Source organism: Pyxicephalus adspersus, chromosome 1 (assembly GCF_032062135.1).
Source record: "Pyxicephalus adspersus chromosome 1, UCB_Pads_2.0, whole genome shotgun sequence".
In the NCBI taxonomy this organism is placed as follows: domain Eukaryota; kingdom Metazoa; phylum Chordata; class Amphibia; order Anura; family Pyxicephalidae; genus Pyxicephalus; species Pyxicephalus adspersus.
Genome location: NC_092858.1, coordinates 170975355 through 170982381, shown reverse-complemented (window position 1 = coordinate 170982381; position 7027 = coordinate 170975355). Strand labels below are relative to the sequence as shown.

The following is a 7027-nucleotide window of genomic DNA, read 5'->3' as shown; positions in this document are numbered from 1 at the left end:
GGCTAAAGTTGCAAAACTCGGAGATAGACCTGGTGAATATAGAAGCACCGGAATAAAAAGGAAATTTGCCGAATGGGATTTATGTCATCCTGGCCCAGCCCATGAAAATGCCCAAAGACTCAGAATCCAAAAGAAGACCACGTAAAGATGGAAGCATCAGAGAGCTCTGAAGTTACATGAAATGCACCCTCTCCCTGCTTTAGCATATTTAAAAAAAAAAATTGGCATTGGTAAGAGTACCCATGGCAGTAACCAAGTTTTTTTTAAAGCAGACCTATTATCACATTTTTAACATTATATATAAGGGTGGCAATTCCTTCTATATAATAGTTTTTTTAAACTTTTATTACATTTTTTGAGGAGGTCTCCTCCCCTTCTATCTTAGACTAAAATAGGAACTGTCAGCCCTGGGATATGTGGCCTAAGTATACCAGGAGGTTGTGGGCTGCTACTTGCCTGGGATTGAGCATGCATCATCAGGGGTTTTCTATAATGCTCCTATTTTCTCACTCATGTGCAAAAAAGTGCTTTTTTTTTATTCATGAAAGATAAGCTTTAAATGGCCTATGACATGAAGGTCAGGTTTGTCAAATTTTTAAGATTTGCCAAGCCCTCTGCAAATCCAATATCTGGCTGTCCCGATTGGCCAGACTGGTTTCACGTAATTCCTGTTCATGTGCACGGGAGTTTATTCAGCCCCATCATCCCCAATGGGATGCCAGGATACCCAGCATATTCCAGCATTCTACACTGAGCTGCGCATGCGTACTCTAAGTACAAATATTGCAAACAAGCAGATCATTTTAACTGCAAAAGGGGCATCGCCTGTCCCATCTGCAATAAAATCCTTCTATTTTCGGAAATATAGTTCCTCTTGAAAGTACCAGAATTGTGACCTAGCATATGACCTGGAATTTCCCCCTCATTCTGTAAAATACAGATCACTTTGCAATCCCATAGAACCAAGGAGAATACAAAAAGTGAGCACAATATTATAGGACGGGAATGTGTAATTTTTACAGCACAGCCTGAACACACGGCAGGTTGGGGCGTGCCACCCAACAACAATACCCTTCAACCTCCCAGCAGGTTGGCTCATGCTGGAGAGATTAACAGCTATGATTTCACAATGAGATTGGGATCGCAGCCAGGTTTATATTGGCACGAATAATAATAATAACACACAGCTCCAGTAAAGATGAGACGTGAAAGAAATTCATTTGGAAGAACCCAGTGTGAACTATTACAGTAACCGTTACCTGGAATGAGGATTTGAAGGAGTTGCTATTCCATATTTTAATTGTTTTATTTCATGTATTGACTTGCAACTGCTCCCTCTAGTGGTCATCTGTATATCAGGAGCTGTGATAAAATTTGGACAGATATAAAAGATGCAAATTATTACAACTTTGTTTTTATTAACTCATCTTTTGTTGTATTCTTTTGTCAAAAAAGCAATAAAACTATCTAAATTTGATTCATGAGATCATGCTTATTAACAGAACCCCTGATCTTAGAGTGTCCCTGCTACACTCTGCTAAATGGGGCCCTAGACAGGGTGTGGGCCCTTGGAAATTCATTGTCCAGTTTGCCCCCCTAAGCAACCCTGCCTTAGGTGGTAACACTGGCAGCAGTGCTGGTGTCATTAGTTAAATCCTATAGGCCTGAGATCTACAAGGGGGCGTGTCCATGACAGCCAGGCTGCTCAGAAAGAGGCTGAGAGATGCTGGGTGTCACAGAGCTGGAGGTGTGCAGGAGCCAATTAAGTCAATGAGGGTTTTGGATCATTGCTGCAAAAAAAAGAAAGGTGTGATAGTAGAAGACTGATACCTACCACTACTGCAGGTAAGTTAATAAATTATATTTTACTTTAAACTTGAGCTTGCAGAGCTTCTCCTAGTTTCCCTCTAGTGTTACTGTCAGTGTTTAAGTTCCCGGATCTGCAAGCAAAAACAGCTGCTGTGAGAATTGCTGATGTTCTTTGCAGATGTGTGTAGGGAAAGGAAAGGGGGGCTGGTAGTGGAATGATCCCAACACTCATTTGTTGGATCCCCCTCCCCCTAATCACCCCCTTATCTAACTAAACGGATTGGTTCTCTAAGGCTTTTTTTGCCATTTATCAATTCTTTATAATAAAAATCTAAATATTCCCTTGCTAATTCTAGTAGGGCATGCAACCAAATTCAACTGCTTTAACTATTCTGATAGAAAAAGTGCAGAGTTATAGAGATATGACCTCATTAGTCTGCCGCTGCTCCCTTTCTGCCCAATCAGCAGACTTTTGGCTGGCAATAACTGAGGTTTTAATATTTCCCCACAAACAAATGTGACCTTGGAGCTTTATGTACACAAGTATGAATGGACTTTGTGATTCTGACACAGCTGTGCTGTGGATTGCTGTTACATGTGGCCAGGAATTGGTCTTGTAAACATTCTTATCAGTGTGAGTTAAAGCAGAAGGGTGGGGAATGGCTGCATGCTGCGCATGCAACTGGACATGTAGTTTTTTTTCTTGCTTTTGTGCATGTTGTAGTGTGCCGCACTATATGTGTAATCCTGAGCCCTGTATTCAGTGTGTTGCATACTCCTGAGCCCTCCATTTGGTGTGTTGCATACTCCTGAGCCCTGCACTCGGTGTGTTGCATACTCCTGAGCCCTGCACTCGGTGTGTTGCATACTCCTGATCCCTGCACTTGGTGTGTTATGCATTCCCCAGCCTTGCATGCATGTGTTCCAGACGCTCGCCCTCTGCTTGTGTGTTCTGTGCAACCCTAAACCCTACACTCAGTGTGTTACACACTGCTGAGCCCTGTGCTCATGTGTTCAATGCACACCTGAGTCCTGTTCTTGGTGTATAATGCACTACTGATCCTTGTACTTGGGATGTTGCATTCTCCTCAGTGCTGAACTTTGTGCATTCCCCAGCCCTGCGCTCATGTTTTTCATGCACTCCTGAGCCCTGCACTCAGTTTTCTACACATTCCTAAGCCCTGTACTAAGTCTCCAACAAACTCCTAAACCTTTTGCGCAATTTGTTTTGCACTCTGGAAGCTCTGCTCTCAGTGTATTATGTACTCCTGAGCCCTGCACTATATAACATGCTGTACATTTCATACTCCTGACCTCTGCACTCTGTACTTTATACACTCCTGACGTTCTTCTGTATGGTGGGTTGGGTGCTAAAAAGCATCTGTAAAAGTACCGCAGGTGTGCAGAACCCTGCACCCCAAACGTTTCCTCAAGAGATATCAGAAACAGTGTTTTACCTCTCCAGCTTTTACCTCTCCTCTCTGTTTATAGGCATAAGCCACAGTGAGTCTGTTAGGGCGCCTCCTAGTGGAGCCACCAGCCAGGACCCCGTAAATCCACCAACCTGCAAACCCCTGTATAATAACATCATTCTCCCCATTCTATCCTCTTTGCACAAAGTAGCACAGAGAAGGGTGGTAGAAAACACCTAGGTTACCTGTTTCATCATTTAGAGATTCGTCTGTTAGGGCGCCTCCTATTGGAGCCACCAGTCAGGACCCCGCATATCCACCAGCCTGCCAACCAACTGTATAATAACAGCATTCTCCCCATTCCTTCCACTTTGCACAAAGTAGCACAGGGACGGGTAGTATAATACTCTCAGGTTACCTGTTCCAGAATTCAGAGATTCCTTTATGAAGCCCAATGCCAGCACTGGTCATGTGATGCCATGTTAAGCACTGATATTGGACTTTATGGATGGGGGCATCAGAACAAGTTATAGCCATTGCACCACCAATCCCTGTGCTGAGAGTGGCTTTAATATACAGGTTGGGGCAATACGTGTTTAGGGGGGAGCCTAGCACCCCAATAAATGCCCTATGTCTGCTATCTGAATGTGAAGTATCACTTTTGGATCTACTGATCCATATATCCCTAATAAACGTTCATTGCAGACACTTCTATGTGTCGGGTTTCCTGCTCGCCATAAACGTAGATTCTTCTCTCTGGAGGACAATAAAGCGGAGGACGAGCTGTACAAATAAAAGGGCGACAGCTGCATGGATGGGGTGCAGCTGTGTGCCCACACTGGGGGCTTTGTTATTCTCCACCCTCCCTGAGAAGGTCTGAGGCCTACAATGTTCAAAAGCCGACAGATGCCACAATTACAGCGGCCTCAATGAACACTAAAGTCTTTCATTTCGGCCTAATCTGGAGCCAGTGAGAAGGGGAGCAGTGTCACCAGGCGGACGGGGGCAAACAGCTGCCGCCTCCATCATTGCTTGTAAGGTATCCATGGTGGTCGTCATGGAGAAATATATAAATCTATGTTATTCATCAAGGGGGGGTTCAAATATCGAAGGTAACCAGGAAATAATAATAAACCGGGTCATGGTAGCCACTTGTCACTGTCACTGTCACCTGTGACCTGTTACTGGTGAATGTCACGAAGGGACCTATTAAGGGTGAATCTATCTGTTACTGTCACTAGTGTACCTTTTACTAGGGAATCTCCCTGTCACTAGGGGATCTTTAACTGGTGAATCTCTCGGTCTTCATCACAAAGGGACCAGTTATTGGTGAATATCACAAAGGGTCCTATTAATAGTGAATCTCCCTGTCACTGAGGGACCTTTAACTGGTGAATCTCTCAGTCACCATTCCTATCATTTACTGGTGAATGTAATAATGGTGAATCTATCTCTTACTGTCACTAGTGTACCTGTTACTAGGGAATCTCCCTGTCACTAGGGGACCTTTACCTGATGAATCCGTCTGTCACCATCACTAAAAGAACTTGTTATTGTTGAATTTCTCTATCACCATCCCAAAGGGACCTTTGGGATGGTGATAGATCACTAAGGGACCTATTAATGGTGAATCTATCTGTTACTGTCACTAGTGTACCTGTTATTGGTGAATCTCCCTGTCACTAGGGGACTTTTACCCGGTGAATCTCTTGGTCACTATCACAAAGGGACCAGTTGCTGGTGGATATCACTAAGGGTCTTAATAATAGTGAATCTCCCTGTCACTAAGGGTCCTATTAATGGTGAATCCGCCTGTCACTGAGGGACCTTTAACTGGTGAATCTCTCTGTCAACCATCCCTAAGGAATCAGTTACTGATGAATGTCACTAAGACACCTAATAGTGGTGAATCTATCTGTTACTGTCACTAGTGTAACTGTTATTCGTGAATCTCCCTGTCATTAGTGGACTTTTAACTGGTGAATCCCTCATTCACCATCACTAAAGGGGTTGTTACTGATGAATCTCTTTGTCACTGTTGCCTGTGACCTGTTACTGGTGAATCTCTCAGTCACCATCCCTATGGAACCAGGTGAATATCACTAAGGAAATCTCTCTGTCACTGAGGGACCTTTAACTGGTGAATCTCTCTGTCACTTTCTCTAAGTAACCAGGTACTGGTGAATATTACTAAGGGATCTGTTAATGGTGATTTTGTTACTGTCACTAATGTACCTGTTATTGGTGAATCTCCCTGTCACTAGGAGACTTTTACCTGGTGAATCTCTCGGTCACCATATCTAAGGAACCAGTTACTGGTGAATATCACTAAAGGATCTAATAATGACGAATCTCCCTGTCACTGAGGGACTTTTAACTGGTGAATCTCTCTGTCACTGTCACCTTTGACCTGTTAATGAATCTCCCGCCACTTTCCCCAAGTAACCAGGTACTAGTGAATATCACTAAGGGACCTAATAATGGTGAATTTATCTGTTACTGTCACTAGTGTACTGATGAATCCCCCTACAATTAACTGGTGAATCTCTCGGTCACCATCAGTAAAGGACCTGTTACTAGTGAATCTCTCTGTCACCTGTGACCTGTTCTCCCAACATCTGAATAAGGAACAAAGACAGATGTGAACGGTGGGCATGGTTCAGTGGGCAAAGCAATGTTTAAAATGAAAGCCAACAAAACATTTTTACAACATTTTTAAAATGCGGGTTCTTTAAATGTTGGTTACAAACGATGAGGAATATGTTGGGTGAATTGCAAGCAGCTTAATAAAGTGTCCTTGCAAAACCTGGACAGTGGGGAGCTGTGTGTCACCAGGAACTGGTGAATCACAGATTGGTGAATCTCACTGTCACTAAATAACATGTAAATGGTGAATCTCTATGTAAGATTTAGTATAGGACCTGTTACAGATCAGTTTAGAGAGGATTTGCCCCTGGGCACAGTAGGTAGGTTCTCCAGGCAGTTGGTTGGTGCGTCTCACACACTTTATAGCAGTGGTTTATGATGGACAAAGAGACAAATATATATTAAATAACTAAAAATAATGATCCTTATCCCTTTGTGTTTGCTCTTTATGTTTATCTCATCATTCAATACAATAAATAGGAGAAGGGGGTAGCTGTGCCCTCTTCTTCACCCAGGGGTAACATTGCCATTCCATGTGACCAATACTGACCACAGCCAATAAATAAGATTTGCAGGCCAGATCAATACAATGGAAGTAACTGGTGACAACCCATAAAGTGCCCCCTTCAAACAAGCGAATCAAATGTTGGCTTTGTCTGGGTGCATATCACTATGCTTGAGGTGACAGGTGCACTTTAATTTTTACAGCATGGATACCTCTAATGCAAGTTTGCGTTTATATAATGTATTATGTTATATTATGTTTATTATATATGTACAAATTAGTGCATTTGGTATTTTTATATATGTGTGCTGCTTGATAAATTTAGCAGATATTTAAATAATACAAAAAGTATTTCTGTAGTAATTCATTTGCAAAAGGGCTCATTTCCCAACCATCCGACGGCTCGTTGGTCTAGGGGTATGATTCTCGCTTAGGGTGCGAGAGGTCCCGGGTTCAAATCCCGGACGAGCCCTGTTTTTTTAACGGCGCTCGGTAATTACAGGAAACATTGTAAATGATTCAGCAGCCTATTGATGTTCAACAATCCTCAGATCAAAGCAAACAGCACGCAGCCCCAACATTCTGAATAAACACTGAAAAATGAATAAGAGCAGTCAGTACCACATAGTTGCAGCTAAATGATCGATAAAAGCCT

At 42.8% G+C, this 7027-nt stretch overlaps 1 non-coding gene across 1 annotated transcript; it reads left to right on the top strand.

The window, feature by feature from the left end:
* Positions 1–6772: 6772 nt before the first annotated feature.
* TRNAP-AGG (transfer RNA proline (anticodon AGG)) lies at positions 6773–6844 on the top strand. The gene has a single exon. It is a non-coding gene; the product is annotated as a tRNA-Pro (tRNA).
* Positions 6845–7027: the final 183 nt, after the last annotated feature.